At 46.2% G+C, this 26,389-nt stretch overlaps 1 long non-coding RNA gene across 1 annotated transcript in view; it reads right to left on the bottom strand.

The window, feature by feature from the left end:
• The window catches only part of LOC116216423 (uncharacterized), a 58,058-nt gene that overhangs the window by 8,998 nt on the left and 22,671 nt on the right, over positions 1-26,389 (bottom strand). The window contains exon 4 of the long non-coding RNA XR_014882306.1: positions 16,741-16,865. This is a non-coding gene — a long non-coding RNA (uncharacterized LOC116216423). The remainder of the gene's footprint in view (positions 1-16,740; positions 16,866-26,389) is intronic.

Here is a 26,389-nt window from a genome sequence, read left to right as displayed (position 1 = left end):
GACAAGGGGAAATTGTTTCCAATGAAAACCAGAGAGATTTAGATTAGATATAACAAAGAAGTTTTTTTTACAATGTGGCTGGTGAGGCACTGGCACAGGTAGCCCAGAGAGGTGATGAAAACTCCATCCCTGGAGACATTCAAGTCAGGCTGGACAGGGCTCTGAGCAGCCTGATCTCACGGTAGGAGACCCTGTTTGTTGCAGGGAGGTTGGACTAAATGACATTTAAGGGTCCCTTCCAACTCAAATGATTGTGTCCCATGAATCTGTGATAAGTCTTCTACTTTTTTTTTTTTTTTTTTAATTAGCTATTTCTCTTCTCTTTCTCTGTCACTGAAAGCCAAGATTCCCCAGCTATCAAACTCAGTGCTCTGTCAGGGAGGCACGAGGCCTTCCAGGAAATTCCCGTGCATCACCCTGCGAGGCTCCAGCTGGCAGCACCGTGCTGCTCCTTGGCACCCAGCTGTGGGGCTGTGCTGGGAGAACTGGGGGCTGAGAAAACACTCAAACACAACCAAACCCTCCAGCACTGCAAAGAGCTGTGTGTGTGTGTGTGTGTGCTTGCTTCCTTGTTTGATTTTCCTTTTCTTTCCACCACAGCTAGAATTAGTATTTCTACAGTGGTGCTATGCTCTTTCTTGCACCAAAAAACCGTGCCCATGCCCACTATCTCTTTCATTGTCAGGCCCAGCACAGCGAGCAGAGGCTGCCTGTGTTTTCAGACAGCTGGGCTGCAAGATGGGAGAGACATGGGAGCTTCTGGGTTCTGAGATGCTTGAGAAAGATGGAGGCGACTTCGGGTGTTCCTTGTCTTGCTTCACAGGAGCGCTGCTTTCATCTCTGCAACACCTGCTGTGGGGAGCACGAGGGTGCGACATTGGAGCAGCAAGAAGAAAAACTTTAAGCAAGATCTCAATTCTTTAACAGTTACCCTCGGGGAAAAAAAAAAAAGAAAAAAGAAAAAAAAAAAGCTATGGAAATGTGGGGGGTGAACAGGTCCAAGTAGACTTCATGTAATAAATGCAAACATTGCACTTTGACATCTCTCAGCTTTTCAGGAGGGGGTGTGTTTGACTGAAGTCATAGCTGAAGCCACAGACAGAGACCCAGGAACTTTATGATTTCCTTTCCAGCTGCTCCTCAAGCCTGAAGTTCCAGGGCTGCAGTGTCCTGATGACAAATCTGAGCCTTGTTAAAATGAAGATAAAATATTAATGACTCGTCTTAACCTCCCACACCCCAAGCATGTGCTGCCCTGAGCTGTGCACACACACTTGCCTCTCCCATTGCAGTCCTGTGATACCCAGACTTGCACTCCACCCCACAGGCTACCCTATAACGCAGGAGAACATCCAGAAGGAGCACAAGAGAAAGCAAAAGAAACTAAGCTGAACTCTGTAATGTGCAATAAGAGGCCGGATCCTAAGCCATACAACTCAGGGGGTTTCCAAAGCCTCTACTGGGCTTTGTCTGAAAACAGTAAAAACAGTGTTAAATACTGTGGCAGCAGGAATGGATCTTGCAGTCCTGGCTGATGGGTCAGAGGCTGGGCTGAGTGCTGAACAAGCCCACAAAGGGAACTTTGCCAGGATGGCTACATTGGGAAAGCCACGGAACCCTGCTCACTGACCTGATTACTGTGCAATCTGGTATCGTCCATGAGCAACAAAATGTGCCCAAGAAAAACTGCACTAGCTAGTGCTATTATCAACACCAAGCTGAGTGCTGTAGTACAACAGGAGGAAGGGATGCCACCCAAATGGACTTGAACAATCTGGAAAGGCAGGCTCATGTTAACCTAATGAGATTCAAGAAGGCCAAGTGCAAGCTGTTGCACTTGGGTAGGGGCAATCCCATAACGTGTACAGACTGGGAAAATAATGCCTTGAGAGCAGTCCTGCTAAGAAGGACTTGGGGGTCCTAGTGGATGGAAAGCTAGACACGAGCCAGCAGTGTGCTTGTAGTCCAGAAGGTCAATAGTATCACTGGGCTGCATCAAAAGAGGGGTGGCCAGCAGGGAGAGGGAGGGAATTGCCCCCCTCTGCTCTGCCCTCATGAGACCCCATCTGGAGTAGTGTGTCCAAACCTGGGGCCCTTAGCACAAGAAAGACATAGAGCAGGTTGAAGCAGGTTGAAGCAGGTCCAGAGGAGGACCACAAACATGATCAGAGAGCTGGAGCAGCTCTCCTATGAAGATATACTGAGCAAGCTGATCTTTTTCAGCCTGGTGAAGAGAAGGCTCTGAGGAGACCTCACTGCACTCTTCCAGTACTTAATGGGAGCTTATAAGAAGGAAGGGGAGAGACTTTTTACATGGTCTAATAGAGAAAGGATAAGGGGGAATGGCTTTAAACTAAAAGAGGGGAAATTTAGGTGAGATGTTAGGAAGAAATTCTTTATTCCAATGGTGGTGAGGCGCTGGCTGCCCAGAGAAGCTGTAGGTACCCCATTCCTGGAGGCACACAATGCCAGGTTGGATGGGGCCCTGGGCAGTCTGATCCACTGGGTGGCAGCCCTGCCCAAAGCAGATGGTTGGAACTGGATGGGCTTTAAGGTTCCGGCCAACCCAAGCTATTCTATGATTCTGTGATTAGAGGCAGGCCGAAACGGGAGGCAAACAGGTGTAGCATAACAGCCAAGCAAGAGGCCTTGAAGTTCCTTGCATCACAGCTCAAACAAGACTTGAGCCAACCAACCTAGAAGGAGAGCCTTTGCAAAGAGGTCTTCTACAGCCATCAGCATGAGACCACCCTCATCTGAGCTGAAGGGAAAACCCGTCTGTGCAGCCACAGTGAAAGACTGGGCCAGCTCCTGTCAGGGGATGCGGTGCATTTTTAGAGTGCACTATTCTGGGCAATGAGATTTGGAAAGAGTGTCTGGTGTTGGAGCCAGCCTCACAGTGCTGGCTCTGAAAACATGCAGTTCTTGAAAAAAATGTTTTAAAGAAATTTGGATTGCAGTCTGAATGCCAGCAGCTTTCTTTTCTCCCTCCTCAGAGGCAATGCAAACAAGACCAAGCAATGCAAGGGGCATCAAGTGGCCCTGGAAGAGCTTCAGCCCAATGCTTGGGCTTGTTCCTTGAGCCAGAGAGATTCACCCAGATTGTTCTTGGTACTGTCTGCAGAAGCAGTGGCTGCAAAGTTCTTTCCCAGGTGGCATCCCCCCTCTGAGCCATCGGCAGAGCAGAGAGATGGGCAGCTGCTCCTTAGCCAACCAAGTGGCTTCTGTTATAAAGTCTGGAAGAGAGATGGAAGCTGAAACCAGAGAAACTGCAAACAAGGGCTAGCAGCCTCCGGCAACAGAGCAGGAAAATCTGCCGACCAAGAGAAATGCTGGCACTTGGGAGAGTTTTTCAGTGTTGGGTGCTCAGGAAACAGGTGAGCACGGGCTCGGTGTGCAATGAACCACTAGCTCCTTGCGTCTGGTATGCAGAAGTGAGGACATTAGGGACCTGAAGCAGCAGACACACCTCTCTCCTGCCCTGCAAGCAACAGAAGTCCCCCCTCCAAAAAGCCACTGCCAGCACATCCATCCCCCAGTCATCTGCAGCAGCAATATGCCCTGACAGACGAGCTTGGCAGAGCAGCCTCCCCACCAAAGCAAGTTTTGTATCAGGGGCTAAAGATCAAACTCTATCTCTCTGAACACACCTTTGTTAGTTTTGGCTGCACCTTTTCAGGTATCACCTGCCTCCCCAGGCAAACACTTTCCTGTCCTGATCTCTGCCGGCCTGCTGCACTCTTCTGAGAGACAGTTCTGCCGTGTGGGCATCTCTGCACCCACCACGTCCACAGCAAGCAGCCAGAGAAGAGGGTCCTCAGAGCACAGCAACCTCAGCAAGGGCGGAGCAGGAGGAAAGAGAAGGAGCTGGAACAAGCTCTGCTGTCAGGCTGAGGCTGGAACCAGGATGGAAAACTGGCAGCGACATCCTGTCACCCCAACAAACAATACATTCATATACAGAGCCACAAAGCTGCAGAGCTACAGCGCAAACGATACGCCAGTCGTTCATCTGGAGAACAGGTTTCGCTAGCCTGGATTAAATGATTACGTTGCTGCAGCATGTGCTGCTTGCTGCTTTAGGAGATAAAGGAAGCAAAGCAAAAAAGAAAGGCCCGACCCAAAAACCCAGCTCCAAACTCCTTTGCACTCCAAAAATTAAGGCCCGCATCGAGCAGCGTGGTGTGGAGCAGGTGCCATTTGAAGAGAAGCGTTGCAGTGCCGATGCACTAATTGCCAATGCAGGGGAAAAAGTTTGAATTACAGGAGGCATCTAGTTTGACTCAAGTTACTGCCTCCAGATGTGCAGCAGGCTGAGCCTGTTCCCCAGCCTTCTGCTCCCAGTTCCCACAACACACAGAAAGCTGAAGGATGAGTGCACTTGAAGTCCAAAAGCACACATGCAGCAGTGACAGGCTCCACAGAGCACTGTGTCTGCATCCACAGAACCCCTGCTGAGTGACTCCAAGGATGTGACTGCAGTCATCTCCATTCCCAGCTGTGAGCACAAGTCTGGCTGTGGACATTGCTGCACAAGGAGGAAAGGAGCATACAGGAGAAAGTGCAAAACAACACTCTTCCACTCCCCATGCATTTAGAGTAAGGGAGATTTCCTCTCTAGCAAAAATTTCCTTGGCTGCCTCTGGCAGCCCTGTCAGTTTCCTCACATCAGTCTTTGGCAATGAAGAAAGGCTCACACCTGCTTAAGGCTCAAACTACACCCACGGCCCCTGGCAGCACCTCCAGAGCCTGCACAGGCAAATAGAAGATGCCCAAGGAACTGGCATAGCAGCTTTGGGTCCCCTAGGACCCAAATGGGCCGAACTCCAGCACCAGGAGCTGGCAGCGTCCTTCCTGCCCCGCACTCAGGAGAGGATGCAGCTGCAGCATGGGCAGTGGGCAGCATCCACCTCCCTCTCCCCCACCACATTTTGCAATGTGAATAGTAGATATTGCTTTTGCATGTGTCTATTTTGGGGGGATGGGCAAATCCACACAGAGGCCCATAGCTTGTACACGGGAACAGCCCAAAGGAAGATTTTAGGCCAAGCAGCTGCAGGCCGACAGACTTCTCAGGTATATCAAAAGTAAGGTCTTATCAATGAGAAGTGTCAGAGTGGCTTAAGCAACACCAAGATTTGTCCCCACATACAGTGGCCATGAACATGCACATAACACATCCAGTTGGGCTGGCTCCCAATTGGGCATTTACTCTTGCAACTGATGAGCAATTTTTTAAAAAATATAGCCACCAGATACACACAAAGGTATACTTAAATCCACAGCACATGACCAAAGAGGTGGGTTCAAGCTCAAGTGACTCAGTCTCCCAGTTACAGGAATAAAATTAGCAACCACTCATAGAAGCCTTAAGTCTGAAATGGGGCTAGATGGCACTGTAAGTTAGTGAATGCTCCAGCCCTTCACCTCAGGAGGTTTCACTTTGGTATATGATCAATGGAAAGCCAGGAAAGCTGGTGCTCCTGGGGTGTTTTCCAGAGCTGGACTAGCAGTGTGTGCTGACAGACTAATCCAACACGTTTCCTAGGTGCCTAGTTGGGAGCTGTGTCCAATAGTTTAGTCATTCTCTGGAATTTACTTATTTTATTTTTTGAGCAAATAATTCTTGGCTCACAAGCATTTAAACATGTAATATTTATTATAAAACATATGTTTTTCCCCAATACTGAGCCTACAGTTTCCCTGCTTTAATTTATCCCATTTCTCCTGCTTAACCCCTGCCCCCACCCCCGTTGTTCCCATGCTAGATGCCTCTACCTCTCCCAGGAGAACAATGATGAAATGACATTCGCCTCGCAGGCTTCCTGGCACATCACCCCTTCTCACTGGGATCAGCTCTACGAGGCAGAGAGCCCTCTGGCCTCAAGCCTCAGAATCACTTAAGGATGCACGGCTGAAACAGAGCAAGGCACAGCCACAGAGGTGCTGGCTGCAGCTGCCTTCAGGTTGGGGCACTCAGATCCCTGCAGCCTCCAGCCTCCACATGAGCTGCTTACGAGACACGAATGAGCAAGGAGCTGCTGCAATTGGAAGGCCAGACCTTCCGCAATCCCCTTGTGCTCCCTCCTCAAGCGAGCACGCTGCGGCTGATGGCAGCCTGCCATGGCAGGGAAAGGCAGCCACGTGCTTGGGGAGGGAGAGGGGGACGTGCAGTCCTGCTCAGCCTCCCGGGCCGGGAGGGGAACGGCTACCTCCTTAGTAGAGACCACATTGCCAGCATCTCCTCCTCCGATGAGTATCTCTCTCCCGTCATTTAACGAGGGGACCATCCCTCTGAAAAAACTTTTCCCAGCAGTGAATCTCATTGGCTTCCTGACAGGCTGGGTCATTCATGTCTGTGAGTCCGCCTTCCCTGTTCCTCAAGTAACAGATTAGTCACGTACATTTGCAATGGCAGCGAATCTGCCAAGTTGCTGGGGAGCAGGAGGAGGAGAGCAGCAGCATGGTGAGCACAGGCAGGGGAAGAGAAAGAAGAAAACCAATTTTTCTTCCTCTTCTCCCATGTCCCGTCAGTTCTGAACAGTGTTTGCGTGCAGAAGCTGCAACACAGCTGCATCCCATGCTGAGGGTAAAAGGCAGGCATGGTGGAGCTGGGAGGCTTGGGCATCCCTACCCCTGCTCCTTGCCTGCTGGCTGCAGGCCACAAGAACAAATAGCTCTTCTGAGGCTGTGACCAGAAGCATACCTACATATGGGTGGTATCTGGCAATGGGGAAAGGACTTCACTCGAGTTCCCGCCTTACAAGTGACTGACAAACGCCAGAGCCCATGAGGGCTGACAAAGTTTGAGCCTCACAGCGTCCTACTTAGAGGCTGATCCCTGCGAGAGGAACACATGCGTGTAAAAGGGCCCAAAATTCCAGCTCCTGATTAATACACGGCTGACGGGAATCAGCTACTTCCTTCTTCAGCATCTTGCTGGAAAAGTCACCCTGGCTTTCAGAACAGCAGTGCATGCATGGAGCCTGCGAGCAGGTCAGCCTGCACCTCGGTGCTAAGCGCTGCCCACGCAGATGTCAAGCTGCCCCTGCCCACACTGCCAGACAGGAACACCCCAGAAGGTAACAAAGAGGGAGAATCAAAGCAAAAGAGCACCTGAGCAACAGGGAAAAAAAAAATAAAAAACCGGGCTGTTTCGGGTCATGTGAGGTGTACACACATTCCCAGACATTCAGTCTGTCCCCCATAGCACAGGGAAATGCTTAATGGGCAGCATGGCCTGGAGGATTGTGCAGAGGGGCAGAGCAGGGTGCGCCTGGAGGGAGGCAGATGGGCAGGTTTTTGAGGCGAGCGTTTGCTGCTGCAGAAACAGATAAGGAAAAGGGCAGGCGGTCCTTGACCTGCTAATAAAAAACATATACTAACTCATAATACCTCTGAAATACACATTGGTTCTGCCAGCCTGTCGAGCACAAAACCACTTGCAGTGTGTCAGCGCCACAGGACTCACTTCAGCTATTCCATGCAAAGAGAAAAAGCATTGCAGGCCAAGTCCCAGCACCCCCTGTGCCATCCTTGTTATCTCAAAAGTGATGCTCCTTCCCTGCATCCCCCACTATACGGTGCAATGCTGAAGAAGGAGATTATTACTATCTCACAGTAACAATCTACTGAGCAGTTTATGCTAAAACACATGTGGCACTACAGTCTGGTTTTAATGCTAACTGGGGAGGTCCTGACCCAAACAACTACCCTTTCTAGTGAAGCAGTGTATTTTGGGAGGATTTTTTTTGGTTAGCAATTTCCAGAAATGCACTAGAATACTGTTTTGCTTAGGTTTTTGCCTCAACATATATTTTTTGTCTGTTTACTTTTCAATCTCAGAGTAAAAATGCAGAGCAGTAACCAGCGCAGCACATATTTAACATGCAACACGTGTTTACCCTTCCAGCTCACCCATGTCTTGTTCCTGTTCTGGGTATTTATTTTTGTCCTCCTGCGAGGGCTCAGATGTTCAGGAAAGATGCCGTTTTTAGAATCACTGGACCTCAGGCACTGGAGGTACAAAAACAAGCAGTGTGCTGAGGCACAGGGTGCCAACAACTTTCCTAGGTGGGTGGTTATCTCACAGAGCCAGGAGCACACAGCGCAGAGCCAGCGCAGGGGATAAGAGCACGTCTCTGTGGGATTTTTGTGCTCCACAGAGGTGCCTTCCTTACACAAAATCATAGAATCAGAGTCATTAAGGTTGGAAAAGACCTCTAAGATCACCTGATTCAACCGCCAAATCATCCCCACCATGCCCACTAACCATGTCCCTCAGTGCCACATCCACACAGCTCTTGGACACCTCCAGGGACAATGACTCCACCTCCTCCCCAGGCAGCCTGTGCCACTGCCTCCCCACTCTTTCTGGGATGGGTTACTGGAGGAAACTCCTTTTCCCCCAGATGCACGCTTAGCGTCTCCCTTGCTGCATGCACTGAGAAGGAGGTGTGTGCCACAAACTGAACAAAGCCAAGCAAAAAAGACAGTGCAGCCCTGCTCTGGCCTCTGCTTGTTTCACATGCCAGTGAGCAATGAAAACACGGCACTAAAAAATAAACCACACTTTTTCAAAAAGCCCTCGGGAGGCTATATGCAATGGTATCATCTTTTTTTTTCTGCTTCTTTCTGATTCTTTTTTTTCTGTCGGAGTTGACATCTTTTCCTCTTGCTGAACCAGCATTTCCTGACAGCAAACCATTGTCAGAAATTTTCCATCCAGCTCTCGAGTGGATTTCAACACCCAGTGTTTGCACATATGTATGAGAAGAGGCTAATGTCAATCTCAGAAAATTATCTACAGGATGTGCACAAGGGTACCAGCAGCAAGGAGCAGCACGTTTGTTTGGAGAAGTTCAGACACCAGCTGCTTTCTTTGCCTTAAAGTTGGTGTCAGCTCTGCTCTGCTCGATTACAGCTGTAATGGTGATCCTCTCTCGTGTGTTTACTGCCCAGCTGACCCGTCATTAGGAAAAAATCCTTCCGTGGTCAACACTGCCTTTCGTGACACAGCAAAGCTCCTTTCAAAAGCCCTGGGACATTCTGATGGTTTTGAAAGAAAACAGCTAGGAGAAGAGCTCTGCTCTCCCAGTGAGCAGCAACACAGGCTGGCCTCAGAAGTTAGACAAGTGAGGCAGGAGCTTGGGGGGTGACGTGCTAACTAATGCAACAGTGGGCTCTTTAATCACTGACGAGATCACTGCCTGTGTTGCCTGAGGACAATTCCTTATAACAGCTGCCCACTGAATAGCAGCAACAGGACCAGTCTCCACGTCTGAAGAACTTTAACCAGCAAAATCTCTCCAAAGATAACAATGTGCTGGGAGCGTATGCATGCCCAGGCAACGTTTTAAAGAAGTTAAAAAAGAAACATTCCCCACAGTGTCACAGATCTGCCATGCACGGTGCAGCCCAGGGTCATCAGCCTCTGCTTCTGATGTTGGCATTCTAGGGATGTGGACAAAACCCCAAGTCCTGAGGCTTTTAAGGGACCAGGAAGGGAAACAGTCTGTTCCCATTCATATTTCTGCAGCCAAAGCTGCATTCACATGCACTTACAGGAAGGGTGTCACAGCATCCCAGCAGCACATCCAGGAGATCACCTTTACTAAAGGGGAGGGCTGATTCATCACCCTGCTGAAGTATCATGAGCAGCCTCAGCTGCAGAGGCCCAACCTGTTTGGCAGCAGCCAGCCTGCATCAGCTGCCTCCTGGGGAAGGAGAGGGAAAAAAAAAAAAAAAGCTTTGAAATGAGAGAGTGAGCAGAGGAATGGAGGGGAAAAATGACTGGAGGACTGGAAGAGGTGGGCTTGCAGCCTTTGGTTTGGTAACAGGCTAATTCCCTCCTGTTCCCTGCCCTGACTCCATCTAATTACCTTGTTTCCTCTGAGCTGATTGGAAAGCAGCCTTGTGTCTGGAAAAGGCCGTAAGCATCTTATGTGCATCTGTTCCCTCTAATCCCCAGCAACCAGTGCCTGTGTGCTGGGAGAGGCCATGAGGGAACCACACGCAGCTGCTGCCACCGTGCCCCATCCCTGTGCCATATCATGCTTATTGGGGCTGGGGGCTTCCAGACAACTGCAGTTGTTCCTCTTCTGCCCATTTCACAACCCAGAGGCCTTCTTTCCTCCTTCCCCTTGCAGGAAAATAATAATAATTTGGAAAAAAAAAAAAAAGGGTGGCCAGGCTGGGGTGGAGAGAGGGACACATTTTGCTGAGCCCTGCTGCACTTCAGAGCCTTTTAAGCCACTCATTTTCCCCCTGTCCTAATCCTGCATTATCCTTCAGGAATGACGTTCAAGTCCTGAGAGCGAGGGGAGGCGAAAAACTGCTCTCCAGGGCCCTGCCTGGTTTGCCCAGGAATTTGGATTGCACTTCTGATGTACTGCTCTGGGAAGGGGCAGAGGGACAATTATGCAGCCGCTTGGTAGCATGCAGGCATATTTTCAGCAGGCTTCCATTAGCAGGAGCTAACTCAATGTAAGGAGAGCGTGGGGATAAACAGCTCCCTTCACCAGCAGCAGGATTGTCACATCTGGAGTTTACACAAGTTACGAGGAGTCAGGAGCCTCTATTTTGTTTCACTCGCACTGCATCGTAAAACATGTTAGCACGTTAAGAGCGCTGCAGCACCGACGCACGCAGGGTTGCATGCATCTGAAGGGGACATCTCTGTCTCACAGCCCCGCTGTGTCCTCACCCCACCTCCTTCACAAGCCATCTGCATCTCATTGAACTCACTCAGCTTTGCTCCGACCCCCAGAGTGTTGAGGATTTGGGCCTCCGGTGAGTCCTGGTTGGGGCCCCACTTCACGCCTCCATATGATGGCCCGGGGTCTCCTCATGTGGGATGCCAGCAGGCCCCTGCAGCTAGACAGCCGCCTCACCATCTAACCCAGGTGGAGGCCAACTGTTTTAAACCTGTTTCAGAAAGATTGCCTGAACCTCCGTGGGGCACTTATTTCCAAGCATCTTCCATGTTTAGCCAGCCAGCTTCCTGCTGCTTTCCTTTGGGATTTCTGCAGCTGCAACCACAAGCGCTCCTCCAAGGAGGCTTCCTCTCTCATCCCTCAGCAACAGCAGAGGTGGTGATGAGTCCTGTGGACTCAGCTGCATCTGCTCTCCATGGGAAGTCCTCATCCTCATCCTAATAAAGATGCTGGGCACCACTCACTCAAGTGGGGAGATACAGTCTTACACAGGCTGGGTCGATCTTGTCACTCCTCCCCGGCCTCAGCTCCCTTTACTGCTTAAATGCTGACTACAGGCAGTCATGGACTTCTCTGCCAAATTCTGCTCCTGGGAAGGTGGCCAAGTTTCCAGCAAGAAGAAAGCTGAAGTCCAGTGACGCTAGCTAAGTTTTAGGTCTTTGGAGCATCACACCTGCATGAAGCCCATAAAGATGAGCAAGCTAAAACTCATCAGCCCACCTTTCCTAATCCTTTTTTTTTTTCCTCATTTGTGTCAAGTACCAGCTACCCAAGAAATCTGCTACCTCCCAACAGCTGGCCTGAAGCAGGACATGCCTTCCCTGTTGATTTTGGGTCAGACTGTGGCACAAGCTGCCCTCAACTGCCATTCCTCACCAGCAGCTCTGGTCAGAGCCCCTGAGAGTAGACTCAGGAATGGAAAGCAGGGAAGCCTACACCTTCACGCAGACACAGATGTCCTCAAACCCCATGTTGCGGTCACAGTCATGAACTGTATTCACAACTGCAGATTGTTTGGGCCAATGAATTTTGTTGAAAAGCTAGGCTGGCCTGAGTGGGAAAGCAAGCAGTAGTAGAAAAACCGTCTCTTGGCCCATGGCAGGGGTTTTGAAACCTTGTACAGAGGTCAAGACCTGGAGGCTATGGTGTGGGAAGCAGGCTGTGAGCTATTTCCCTATCTCATCCTCCAATCACAGGACAACGAGCTGCCTCTGGGAGACACATTTCAACTTACAGAAGTCTGTGATGGCTCTCGGCCCACCTCTTCCATCAAGGAGGAGACACATTGCCCCAAGTCCCAGCAGCACTCACAGTGCCCAGGGAGGATGGCATGAAGCTGGGAGTCTGCTGCCCTCTGCTCCAGCTCTCGTGACTGGCTTAAAAAGTGAAGTGAAAGAGAGCTATGGGAAACTGCATAGTAGCACTTGGCCTTTAATGCTGTCCTCCCAGTTTAGTCTTTATTCATGTGTTTTATCATAAAGTTTTGTTTTCTATTTTCTCGCAGATGTTAACTGCATGAGACAGTTGCACTGTTTTAACTTCAGTTTTGTTAGCATGATGCAGAAGACACTTCACATCACTTGAAGTAAAATTAAAACCCTTGCAACAAACTAACAAACAAACCAACGAACAAACTAACTCTCTAAAACTTCCATTTTTAGGTACCTGGTAGGTGGCATAAATACTGGAAGTACCCAGAACCACCAGCAGTTTTTCTGTTAATTCAGCCTGTAGCACTGTGAAACTGGAGATGTGCTCGGTCATGTTGTTCTGGAGTTGCAAAGACAGCTTTGCTTAAGACTTTAGAAAGCCAGGCCATAGACACTGGGTTCTAAGAAATCACTGTAGATTCTGGCTTGACCTTTTCTTTTCCTCCATTCTTAAAAGAGAGAAAAAGTCTGAAGCTTCAGTTTGAAACTGATGTTGTTTGAGGATGGGAAAACAGAAGTAACCAGGGCATGGCTGCATATTCCCTCCAGCTGCCTGAAACCACACGTCTCTGTTACAGATGCTCTACTGCTAACCTTTCCTTTCCTGGAGCTTTTCAATCACAGTTAAGGCCAGAGGTCTGTGCTTACAGTTCTGATGACAATCTCACTCCTTCCTCCTCAATATCCGGCCAGCACCAGGTAGGACAAAACCAGCTGTGCAGCAAGCCGGAAGGTCTCCAGCCCCATGAGTAGCACAGCCTGGTAAACTCACACTTAGAAAAAAGAAAACAAACAAGCTGTTCCTCAAAAGCCCCACTGACAAGAACTCTGTCCTCTATTACATCTCTAAACGACCAGAGCTATGGAGGGTAAGTGGGAAGAAAGTTTGGCTTTAATTGATTTCCTCTATTAAGGAGACGGCACGGGTGAGCATTTACTTACATCAGGACACCTACTACCTGGTATTTCCATGTTGCAAATGGGCAATTCAACAGATGGATCGAGTGAGTAGTGCTCAGCTGTATTTTACACTCAGAGCAATCTTGGATCTCAAAACACTTCAAAACAGCTTTCTGTAGAAAACTTCAAGCCATCTGAGTGCAGGAAATGGGAAAAGTTGAAAAGAGAGGGTAGGCTTGGCTGGTCACAGTTAATGAGTAGTCAGCTGACTGTTCCCAGCAACTCTGAAGCTGTGTTTACAGTGCAGAGTTGTGATAACTGAGCCATCTTCACACAAACTCCTTCAGATGGAAGAGCAGTCAAGCTACAGCAACACAAACTTGCATTGGCAGTCCTTCTCACAGAGGCAAGAAAAGATAAATCCCTTGCACCCAATGCCACAGCAAGGAAGCTCATTTCAGGTTACTTTGAGAATCTCTATTTTGCTGCACTTAGAGCCATTAGAATTGGACCCTGTGACAATGTTCTCCAAGCTATGAAAATCAGTGGGGGAAAAACCAAAGACAAACTAGGTATCCAAATACTTTTGAAGATGCAGGCTTTTAGAGCTGGTAAAAAAACATTCCTAGCAATTACTTGCAGAGCTTGGGGGAGATATGCATGCACAGCCATCTGCACTTCCCATAGGAAGTATCTGTAGCAAAAGTGACCACAGCTGAGGAGCTGTGGTTGATGGTCCTGTGCTTTATGTAGAGATTTTCAATTTCTCTGAGACTAAGGCATTATACTACTTGACCAGACCAAATTTGCATGAACATGACCTGATCCAGATTTTGGCTGTGGTACCAGATACCCGTCTGGCTGGAGATGCATTACTTTAGGGCACATCGACTTGCCAGAGATCCACTATCCCCTTTGGAGCTATTGATAGTCAGCCAGGTGACCACTCTTGAAGTTTGCAGCTGAAAGAGCTTGCCCAGGGCTACACAATAAGTGAGTTGGCAGAAGCACAACATGAGCCTCCATTTCCCAATTCCACAGATCTCTTCTTTAGCCACAAGTTCTGTGGTAAAAACTTAACTGTTGTAACTTTATATAACAATTGTGTCACCACAGCACTCCAGAAAACACCTGCAAGATCCAATTAACTTACCACACCAATAAATAAATAAATGAAAAAAGGGAAAGGAAGGAAAGGGGATACTTAAGGTGGAAAGGTAAAGCAATGGCATTATATTTTCAAGTAGCCTTTACAGTTTATATTTTAATATAAACCTCTGGTTAAGCTATTAACTGAACCTTAATGCAGATGCTTGAGAACTTTAATATTCTTAAATGCGAAAATGTAATTGAGAAATTTCTAAAGCAAATATCAAACTGCTTTACAAATGATGAAGGGTATTTAGAGCATATCACAAACATTACAGACTACCCAACTGAGGGCCTGAGAAGACACAAACCCTACGCATCTCCATTTCTCTATGAGCTGGTGCAAATGATTCAGTTGATCATTAGCACAACAGAGGTCTAGGTGTTCTGGCTGCAGCTAATTCTGCTATGACTTAAATGTTTTTTCCACACCAGGGTGTGGGGGCTCCCAGGCAGTGATACAATGAGATAAAAGGGCAATTTGAGGGCTGTTTGACATTTCATCCTTACTTCTTCTTACCTTGCCTTTGCGGGTTTAAAACCTAATCTTTTTACTAATTAAATACATATGAATATTCTGTTGTCTGCACAGTGAATATATAATCAGACTCAGGAGAAAGATTACGTGTTCTCAAGCTGATGCTAACACTTCAGCATAAAGGTACCCCAAATACCAGTAAAGGAGTAACCTATGAGCTTCTGCTAATAACACACTGTCTCAGATCTCTAGGGGATTATCTTACTCCAGAGCTCTTACAGGAGCATATATTGAAAGGAGCCTGAAACAGATATCCTATCATTTACGACCATACTCATTCCCTTGTGAGAAAAGATGGCCATTGTACTAAATTGAGAGGATTTCTTCCATTCTCTTTTGGGGGGGGGCTGAAGTTAGTACACGTGATCTTCAGAGAACAGGAGGCTGCAAAGAACCTTTGGGTATTTTGTTGTTCAAGCTCCATTCAGGACCACTTTTCCTCCTTAGAAACATGGAGAAATATCTTAAATAAATCATACTAGTCGGAGACCTTTCTGCAGCTCACAAACTGAAGAAGCATGATGCTGCTTTATGCTCACAATGCACATACTTTGAAAGTCATGCTACCACTTGGTGCTATTATTTGCTATATCACATAGATATCACACTCCTATTACTTTCCTCTCTTTGGCATTCTTCCCATTGTTTTCAGGTTGCTGGTTTTGATTTTGTTGATTTTTAACAGAGGTTACCTTCTCAGCTCTCACATGATAATGCCTTTCTTTTCTCCTGTGTGGTTCGACCAGCCTAAACAAGTAGACAAATACTGTGGGGAACTGGCCCCTTAAATATCAAGTTTGGTTCGTTCAAGACTTTTCATGAAGGTCTTTATTTCTTTAAAATGTAGATGGTCTCTTAAGACAGAATGGAAATAAGCCTGTTGTAGTGAAATAGGAAAAAAGAAGAAAAATCCCCTCAGGATATTTCCTGTGGTAAAATGGGGTAAGGAATATTTCAGGACAGTTCCAGACAAATTCAAAACCAAATCTTCCATGAGGTTCAGTGAACTCTGCAAATTGTGTTTCCTCCAAAACCCCAAACCAGGCAATTTGAACTTGATTTTGGAATGGGTAGCGGATGCTGGCACTTCTATGCCCCTTGGCAGTTGTGAAGAAGGTAGGATTTTCTTAAGACGTGGCTTTTTTTTTTTTTTTTTCCAGAGCAAAACTTGCTTATAAAAGCAAAAACAAAAACAAAAACACAGTGGGCTAGCTACTGAAAATCAGCTTGTATCAACTGGTGTCAACCCAAGATTTAGACAAGGAAAGGAAAAGATTTTCCTGTTGTAGAGGTACAATCTCAGTGCAAGCAACACTCAAATTTCCTGTCATCATAAAAAGAAAATAATAGCTAGGCACCTCAGAGAAAGGCCAAGAAATAACAAGAGATGCAGCCTCAGTGTCAGCAGTAGCGATGACATTACTAGCATTACCCTCAAGTTAGCACAGTGTAATCTTGATGTGAAGAAGCAGTTTTCAACACAGATCAGCTTCACCACAAGAAACAAGCCTCCAGTCAGAAGTGCAGTTACCAAAACTTTATCTCTGTAAACCCAAAATGCAGACATTTTACCTGTTTGTGGGGGGCACAGACCTCAGTTCACCACTTTCATTTGTGTCAAATTACTGGCTGGACCAAACTCAGAAAGTCCTGGGGTAACACTGCAGTTCACACAGTGTTTGGCTATTTGTCTATAGGTTCTAACTCCTTAAGGAACTCCCTTCAACAGGAGACTGAATGACTTTAAAGAAGTTTACACTGTGGATAAAACATGTTCTCTGCTGTCAGAGGTTGACATGAGCTCAGGTTTAAATATGAAACTCTGAAGTTGAGGGAGGGGTCAAGAATGAAGCATGGATGTCCTTTACAGCCCCAGACGAGGCAACCTGGAAAGCACTGGGATGAAACAGGTATTTTAGCTTAAGAGCACTGTTCTCAGGTCTCATCTAATGTCAACTAAACCAAAATAAAACCTCTAGCCTTGGTGGTGCCACTCCATGCCACTCACCCTGTGCTGCTTGCAGGAATTTGATGATTGCAGGTACTGACTTGCATCCGCCTGTGCATCCAGGAGCCTTCATTCACTTTTCCTGAAGTCCTTTCCTTTTGGGAAGGAAAACCCAAAGTGTCTGCCTGACAACATGAAAACACACCACATAGATATCTCAATCAGAGCTGCTGAGGCAGGTTGCTAAACTTAATTACCAGTTCCAAGGGCTGAGGTTGTGAATGACAGGTCAATTCATGCAGTGAGTTAGCAAAGATTGCTGATAAATGCTTTCTAATTGGAAGGATGATAAAACACCTATTAGTCACCAAGAATACTGAAGGATGAGTTAGTCCTGGGGATTTCTTATTTCATGAAGATCAAGAAGTGCTAATCTCATCAGCACTCTGCCATCATTTCCTACCCACCTTGTCACTCACATGGTTCAGGAAGGATGGTGATACTGCAGAGTGCTGCTTGATCACTGCTCACTCACTCCTATTAAGGAGATGAATGGAAACAGGCAGGAGCAGCATGGCTGAAGTCTATTGTACTCTGGAGGATAGCTGACATTTTTGTGAGCTAGAAAAACAACGAAGAATAAAAACAACCTCTCTCATAAAGCTCCCTTGGAAAACTGGCTGTATTAACAACGTATCTTATCCTTTGCACAGTATCTTTTAGCCCAAAGAGGACTGTGCAAGCTAATAGGCATTAAGAGGCCTACCTCCTGCTATAGCAGCAATCTGCTGAATGTGAGCAGTTTGGATCTGGAAGGCTGGACTTTGCTCTAGAAAAATCACTACATAGGTACGTGTGCCTTTTTCCACTGACCAGGGCAATAGGACAGTAACTCTGGCAGTAGGACATGGCAAACTTGCAGGAAGAGGAACACTCTTGAATTGTCTCAGTGGGAAAGGCCCTGAGCATAGCTCTGACCCAGAAGTCACCTTCTGCAGCATTAAGTGACACAAGACTTGCTGCTGGGAACGCATGAAAACACCCACAAGCAGGAACCTACATTGCCTTGTTTCCATGCTGTGTGACCCTGGATGCATTTCTCAGCTCTTTCTGTTTCTCTTTCCCTTCTTGCTTTCTGATGGCCTTTCTATACCACGAGAGCTTTAGAGTGAGGTTGTCTCTTGCCGTGTATTTGCACGGTGCATGGTGCACAGCGGGGCAGTCTGGGTACATGCTGTCATGTAAATAATTACTCACAACACTCATGCATGCAATGTTTAGCTGACATGCAGCCACGCTAGAACTAAGGCTAGGGCAGGGCCAAGTGACACAAGCCACAGAGCACATATGAAATGCAGTTTTGTCATGAGTGGAAGGTCAGGCCATTTTCAAGTCCTTGAACAGCAGACATCACCTTACCTATTAGGATGCTTTATTTTTCCCTTTCTCTCCCACTAACATAAACAGTTTTCCTACGTGGTGTTTAACATCTACATCCTGGAGCTCAAGGTTTTCCAGGGGGTTGCAGCACTCCTGAAATTGTGCTTAACACATTTAACTGGTGACAGATTTACTGGCTCTACGTCTACAAAAAATCCTTTATACATAGAAAAAGAGCATTTCCCCTTTCAGCCTGGAAATGAGTGTTCCACGCTGAAAGGTCTGAGCAGACACTGGCAGGAGGAGAGAGATAAAATAGTTACATTAATTAAAGTGTGAAGGTGGTCTAATGACACCATGATTAGCGATGCTTGTACTTATGGACTCAAAGAGTATAGAAGCTTGTAAAACTGTTAGAATTTTTTCTTTTATTTTCAGACCCCCCAAACTCTGCTCAGCCCATATTGTTCTTGGTCAGATAGCTCTTATTGTATCTGTATGATTTGCCTCAGGCCAAAAGCCTCAGGCTATGGACAAACACCCTCTCTGATGGTCAGATGGACAGGTTAGATAATGTGACTGAAATGCACAAGGCAAATCAAATCAGCAGCTCTGCCAGTACATCTTAAGAGATGTAACTTGCAGAAAAAGGACAGTGATGACCAACTGTGGGCAAAAAATTATTCCAGCAGTTGGATCCAGGTGACAGTATAGTGACTACAACATTACACCGGAAACGAGCAGTCTAATTTAGTGCCTTGCCACAGCCAAAGGTCATCACATGCTACTTGCTTTACAGTGCACATCTTAGGCCTGTCCTCTATATACTCTCCACATGTTATAATTATGTACCGAATGTAGGTGGATGCTACTATATATATACATTTATAATTGATGTGATCTCTAAGAGTATTGCCTTTGCTTTGCAGGTACTTACACTGTTATAAAACTGCCTTCAGCTGATGAAATACAATATCTCTCTAACTAACTTGTGAATAAGCCTTGCCCCTATGGAAGCATATGAACAGTCAAGCTCACGCTCTCACTGCAAGATTTTATACAAGACATTTGGTATAGTACCCCTGTTGAAGTCACCCAGTCTGTATTTGATATGGTCACACAGAATTTTAACAGAGGCTCCAGTAAAGGCTGCCCAGACATTCTCACATATGCTCTTGACATATCTCTATGAAACAGAAGCTCTTCTTACCTCCACGCTCTTATCATCAGTGAGCATCCTTCTGATCAAAGACTGTTCTCAGATCCCAGGAAAGGGCTAAAAGCCTTACAGCTTCCTTTGCTCTGCCCTTCCCTGTGTCATGGTGCAGTTTAGGCATTTGATCCTACAACTATTAATCGGGCTGTATTGTAAATCAGATCAGGAAACCAATCTTTTTCTAATTTTCTTTTTTTTAAATGAAAATACCTTTCCTTCTCCAGGGTGTTTCTTTTTTTTTTTCCTTAAAACACTTTCTCAAGCCAGCTGCAGCTGCAGCCTCCATTTCAACAAACCACGGGTTGAATTAGCATCCATTCAAACGAATTAGAAAGATATCCCAAGTTTTATGTTTCATGCCTACTGCAAAGCTGAGCAGATGTGAAGCATGCTTACAAATGCAGAGACATTTTGGGTGTTGCCCTGTTTGATGTCTGGACTTGTTTTGTACACACTTCCTATATTGCTGCAAGTTCTCAAATGAGGATCCTTCTATGGTGACTTTAGTAAATGAAATAAAATGAGGCCTCCTTCTGTTTGAGCCAAAGGGAACTTGGCCTCAAGCTTTCTTTGCAGTTGCAAGATAGCTCTTCTTGCTTATATCTTACTGTGTCATCAGTAATTAGACATGTACAGGAAATCAATCTCAACAGGGATGTGAGAGTCAAAACCTGCCAGTAAGCGTTAGATAACAATTCTTTTTAAACACAAGCTCTTCAACTGGATACTTATTAGTGAAATACAGCACCCGAGCCAAGCTCCTAGAGAGCCTGACGATTATTAATTTTGTGCAAAATAAGCCTAAAGGGTTTCAGTGACCATCAGGGTAGAGACCACTAAGATAAAACCTGGCCATGGCTCCTCTAGGCTGAGAAGTATGAATAGGCAGCATGACAATTGCTGCCAATATAAAAACAAGCTCTTAAATGAAATTTAGGCCTGGAAAATTAATGTCAGCTTGTACAGAACTGTTCCCGTTAGCCTGGAGATTCAGGATGTACTTATCCTGTACAAAGCACAAGGGTTGCCTTCAAGGCATTTGTTTACTCTGATTGTTTGCATCAAAAAGCTTTCTCAGGTAGTTACTATAGCTAAGATTTCCCACCTGAGCACACAGGAAAACACAGGAAAGCACAGATAATTTGCGTTCATAGATGTACTTCCATTTCTCTAGCCTGACACTACAAATATTCACAAGTACACAGGTCAAATGCTGAGCTGCCAGGAGGGAGTGTCAATCCACTGATTGCATGCTTACACACATAACACTAGGTTCAAACACAGATGATGTAAATTGGAGATGCTATGTTTAAGTCAGCAGAGTTAGGCCTCCTGATGTTGATCTAAAATACCTGTTGTGAGTATACAGGTAGATCATGCCCTCATAAGTCCCAACAGATCATAGAATCATAGACTGGCTTGGGAAGGGACCTCAAAGCCCATCCAGCTCCAACCCCCTGCTGTAGGGCTGTCACACACCAGCTCAGGCTGCCCAGGGTCTCATCCAACCCGGCCTCGAACGCCTCCAGGGATGGGGCACCCATAGCTTCTCTGGGCAGCCTGTGCCTCACCACCCTCTGAGTAAAGAATTTCCTCATAACATCTCACCTGAATTTCCCCTCTTTTAGTTTAAAGCCTTTCCCTCTTGTCCTGTCACTATCAGATCACATAAAAAGTCTATTTCCTTCATGTTTATAAGCTCCTTTTATAACTGGAAGCCCGCAGTGAGGTCTCCCAGAAGCCTTCTCTTCTCCAGGCTGAACAAGATCAACTCCTTCAGCCTGTCTTCATAGGAGAGGTGCTCCGCCCTTTGATCATCTTTGTGGTCCTCCTCTGGACCTGCTCCAACAGGTTCACATCCTTCTTGTGCTGGGGGCCCCAAGCCTGGAGGAAGAGCTACAGGTGAGTCCTCATGAGGGCAAGGAAGGGAAGTATCCACTGAATCAGAGATAATTTACAGAAAGCCAAATCTGCCCTTTTTTCCTTCCACCTGCAGCCCATTAATCCATAAAATCTGGAAAATAATGAAGACTCACTGCAGTTTATTATTAGATCTAAAAAGTCTTGCAGATTGCTGGATTACTTGCAGGGGTTATGCTAGGGAGTTTGCTCCAACAACAGTTCTTGAGCTGTAGTCAGCAAACCAAGATTAAAAAAACAAAGAGCCCACAAACCAAGTCCCAGAGGACACCCAGCTACTTTCATTGCTTCTGATAGTAAGGTAGCTTAAGCCATGCATTCATCTGAGCATGTGTCCGTAGTGATTTTGTAACTGGAAAGGACCTAGTAGATATGTTGAATTGGGGTACTGCCAGTAGCTATTGCTTTCAAGACCTTTACACACTGAGATGAGAAGAATGTGCCCATGAAATAGATACTGGACTGTGTGTGTTTGTGCATGTGTTTGTGTGTCAGCTTCAGAACCAGAAAGATCTGAATGAGTTAGATCTGTAAACCTAGCTTCCTTTGGGTAAACTCTTCCTTCAGAAACCTAATACTTTTTCAGAAAACACACCTTCTTATTATTGCAGCTCCCTATTTTATAAACTGCGTCATTCCAGCATGCAGTGAGATCAGTGTTTACGCTGGATAAAGGATCCCTGCAATTATGGCATGAATGAGAAATAAAATAGCAAGATCATCCCACAGACACATTGAGATCTATAGGTAGGCTTAATAAACTAACATTCATGAGTAACAGTGCATGAGTACTTGGATACATCTTCCTTGCTCACAACAGTTTTCACTTAATGAATTATTTAAGCAAAGCTCTTCTATAACCCAAAAAGAAACACTAGAAGACACTCAAATTGAATGACATCACAATGCTCTCCCTTTCTCTTTCCATCTTGCAGCCATATCCTGTGATTTCGCTCTCACCTCAAAGCTGGAAAGAGACAAGACGCAGGGAGAAGATAACAGTCACTACGATGGAAAGATGTGGGTGGGATGGAAAGTGGTTCACAGGACATACAGCTGAACACAGGCCCCTCTGTGCTGACTGCAGCACCCCTGTGCCACTTCCAAATATTAGCTGTGGTTCACAGGCCCTTTCATCACGCTTAATTTCCAGCAACAGTCTGTCCTCGTGATTTTAGAGCTATCTGCTAGCTCTGCAGTAAAGGAGGCAGCCAAGAGGCTGGAGAGAGGCAAGTCGCGACCCTCCCATCCACTTCCAAAGCTCTCTAGACCAGCAGAATAAGGAGGAAAGAGTTCCTACCCCTCGTCCAGCCATGGCAGCTGAGATCAGCTGGGAGGCGCCTGCAGTCAGTGCTGCGTTCGACCCCTCCAAGTCCAGCAGCAGGGGTTTCTCAGATGAGTGCTCCTGCGCTGGAGCTCGCTCCCCTTGGCAGCTGCTCAGACCTTGAGTCTAATGACCTTCAGGGCACCATGCAAGCCTCATTCGTTTTGTTTAACATTCGATTAACTGTTTCTGGGTTTCTCCTGTAATTTAACCCAAGATTGAGGCCACCATAGCAATCGGGAATGAGAAAAAAAAAACTTTTTTTTCTACATTTTTTTTCTACAAAATACAGCATGACAGCACAATAAATAGAATGTACTCAGCTCAATTTAAAACAAAAAGCAATACTGAAATGCACGCAACAGAACAATCCTAAAAGTGACAAGCCTAAAAACACTGCTAGGGGTCTGCAAAAAGTTGGCTGGCTCTGTTCCAATCCTGGCAAAGAAACAGCACCGAACAGAGATACAGCAAAGGGCCAAATGAAAATGAACAATTAGTCTTTTTTGTAGAAACACCTGTTACGCTAGGGATGCCATAAATGTTTTTCTATTTCTTTTCTCTCTGAGCAGTTGCTAGAGCTGCTACAGAGCTATTTTGCAATTTCAAGTACAAAAGGAGGTGGTTCATCTGGCAGTCAAGATGTAGCTCTCATTATGAAAGAGTGAAGACTCTTGCATTGGCATGCGTATACCAGCTACTCCCTCATGTGATTCTTGGTGCTGCAGTTCACCCATTCTCCATTTTTCTTCCACGTAGAACTTTTTCCTAAAGTCCAAACTACTTGCCCAAGGCTTCAGATGCTCACTAACCACAAACAAACTGCGTCAAGGAATGACAGACTAGCCAAAGACTCATGTACTAGTTCCTAATAACAAAGAGGGGGGGTGGGAGAGATTTAAGGGAGTTTCAGTTTTACTTGTAATTTGACAGTTACTAATCATGTTCCAGCTCTCCAAATGCTTCCATCTCCTTCATAACTTGGTATATATCTGCAGAACTGCATGGGTTTCCAAGCAGCTGCACAAGGGGAAGAGGGAGAGGAGAGAAGGAGAGGAAGAAGGGAGAAGGAGAGGTTTGTTGATCTTTTCCAATGGTACTTACAATTCACATGTACCAAAGCAGTGCAGGGTTTGCTTTCAGAGTCAACAGGGCTGGAGTGCACTGCATTTCCTCAAAGATAAGAAGGAGGATAATTTGACACTTTACCCAAATTTGCAGTAATACAGCTAAGGTGTATGAATCATGATAGTAAATCTTGTAGTTCAGAAAAGACTACTAATTCAAAGTCTTCTCTGTAAGAACTTTCTCTGTCTCAAAAAGAGCATTATGGATCCCCTAGGTAGATCCCAGATAGCAGAAACCTACAAATTTTACCTAGCTGAAAGCATGTGTATACCCCTACTCTGAGGCAGCATTTCCAGACAGACATCAAAAGGCTTAAATGAGGAACAGAAGCCATCAATGAATGTGAGAAGGAATAGGCACACAGCTGATGAGAAAAGGGGAGGGAGGAGGAAAAAATTCAGCAGGAGTATATGGTGGAAATTTGAGTGATTCACAGGAGTAGCAGCTTTCACTCATTACAACTACTGAAATACACTCCTAGTGCTCACACCACAGCATGTCAGTGCTTACAGGAGGTGTCTTGGAGTTCACATGGCAGGTTGAGTGCGGGGCACCTTGACATGCCTGGAACTTCTCCCTGTTCATTTGATCATAGAGTCATAGAATTGCTGAGGCTGGAAAAGATCATCGAGTCCAACCATGACTTAATCATACTACCCTAACTCTAACAATCTTCTGCTAAATCATGTCCCTGAGCACCACTTCCAAATGATTTTTAAACACATCCAGGGATGGTGACTCAACCACCTCCCTGGGGAGCCTATTGCAGTGCTTAACAACCCTTTCTGTACAGAAGTTTATCCTGATATCCAACCTAAACCTCCCCTGGAACAACTTGAGGCTATTTCCCCTTGTCCTGTCACCTGTCACCAGTGAGAAGAAACCAGCCCACTCTCACTGCAATTACCTTTCAAGTATTTAAAGAGAGCAATAAGGTCTCCCCTCCCCTCAGCTTCCTCTTCCCCAGACTAAACAGTCCCAGTTCCTTCAGTTGCTGCTCACAGGGGATATTCACCAGCCCTTCACAAGCCTTGTTGCCTTTCTTTGGACCTGCTCCAGCACCTCAATGTCCTTTCTGTATGGAGATGCCCAAAACTGAACCCAGTACTCAAGGTGGGGCTTCACCAGTGCCGAGTACAGAGGCAGGATGACTTCCCTAGTCCTGCTCACCACACCATTCCTGATCCAAGCCAGGATGCCACTGGCCTTCTTGGCCACCTAGGCACACTGCTGTGATCTCCTCCTGTGATTCAGTCGACTGTCCATCAGTACACCAAGGTCCCTTTCCATCAGGCAGATTTCCAGCCACTCCTCCCCAGGGTTGATTGGGGTTGTTGTGACCAAAATGCAGGACCTGACACTTGACCCTGTTGGAACTCATACACTTTACCTTGGCCCATCAATCCAGTCTATCCAGGTCCATCTGTAGTCCCTTTCTCTCCTCTGGCAGATCAACACTCCCTCCCAACTTGGTGTCACCTGCAAACTTACGGAGAGTGCACTCAATCTCATCATCAGGATCACTGATAAAGATTTTGAATTCACCAAATAGCAGCACAACCCACAAGTGGAGATCCAAAGTGCTGCCTGCATCTCTTTGCTTCAGGGCTAGTCAATGGTAGGGATGGCTCAGGAGTGTGCTCCCACAGGCCACAGCTGCAATGGGATCTCGGCCTCTGTGTTGCTGCAAATACGACTTCGATTTTCTTTAATTTTCTGGCAGAAGTATGGCAGTGGGAAGGACAGAGAGGAAAGAGGAGATCACAGAGCGTATAAGCAGCCAGAGGTATCACTCATCACCTGGGAATCCCCAAACATTTGCCAGAAAATTAGCCAGCTCTCTGGGGCTCTGGAGCATCTTTTAGCCTGCTCTTGTTTTTATTGAGGACTTAGTATTCACTCTTTTAATTCACTTAATAACATCTTTCATTCACTTTCCACACCCAGTCATGCCCTAAAATCAGACTGACCTTTGTAAATATGTATCACTCTTTTCCTGGAAAAGCTTGGCATTATTTCCTAGTAATAACTGCAGAATCCTTATGGAAGAAGCCAATTAAGCAATAAAGCACAATAAAGTACAAACTATTATGCTGGCATTTCTATGGAGACATAATAATTCACACCTACAGTTTTGCTACTAGATTCACACCTGCAGTATTACGTAAAGCCAAAAGCCAGGAACTATTAAAACAAGCCAGCCAGTTTATTATTACAATATAATTTGTGCCTAGGGATACACTACAGATATTTATAAAATATTGATATGTATTTTTATTTGAGTGCGAACAAAAATCTGAATTTTAAAGGGGAAATAATCAAGTGGTTTAAGAGTAATATCAGATGTAGCTTGATTCATTTGAAACTATACAAGACAAAATGCTGAAAAGCAGCCTGAAGGCTGAGGGTCTGGAGGAAGAGAAAAAGGGAGCAGGTGAGGTGACGTCTCATGTCTCGCACCTGCTCTATGGCCCACTCTGACAGAACAAGTACTCAGCTGATGTGAGCTGAAGGATCTCATTGAAGTCAACAGAGTTATTACGTACACTGAGCTAGCTGCTGGGCTGGAAGCAGTTTGATGGAACAAACTAAGTGCTTAGTCACAATATCTAGCGTGCATTCCCTTTGAAATGTCCCCCAGTGATAACTATCATAATTATACTTCCTCACTCAGATTAGTTACAAAGCAACTAGACTCCATCGTCCATTCTTGCTCTGTGAATAGTTTCAGCTGAGTTGAA

Source organism: Meleagris gallopavo, chromosome 3 (assembly GCF_905368555.1).
Source record: "Meleagris gallopavo chromosome 3, MGAL_WU_HG_1.1, whole genome shotgun sequence".
In the NCBI taxonomy this organism is placed as follows: Eukaryota; Metazoa; Chordata; class Aves; order Galliformes; family Phasianidae; genus Meleagris; species Meleagris gallopavo.
The sequence above is the reverse complement of the archived record's forward strand: the minus strand, read 5'-3'. Positions and strand labels throughout refer to the sequence as shown.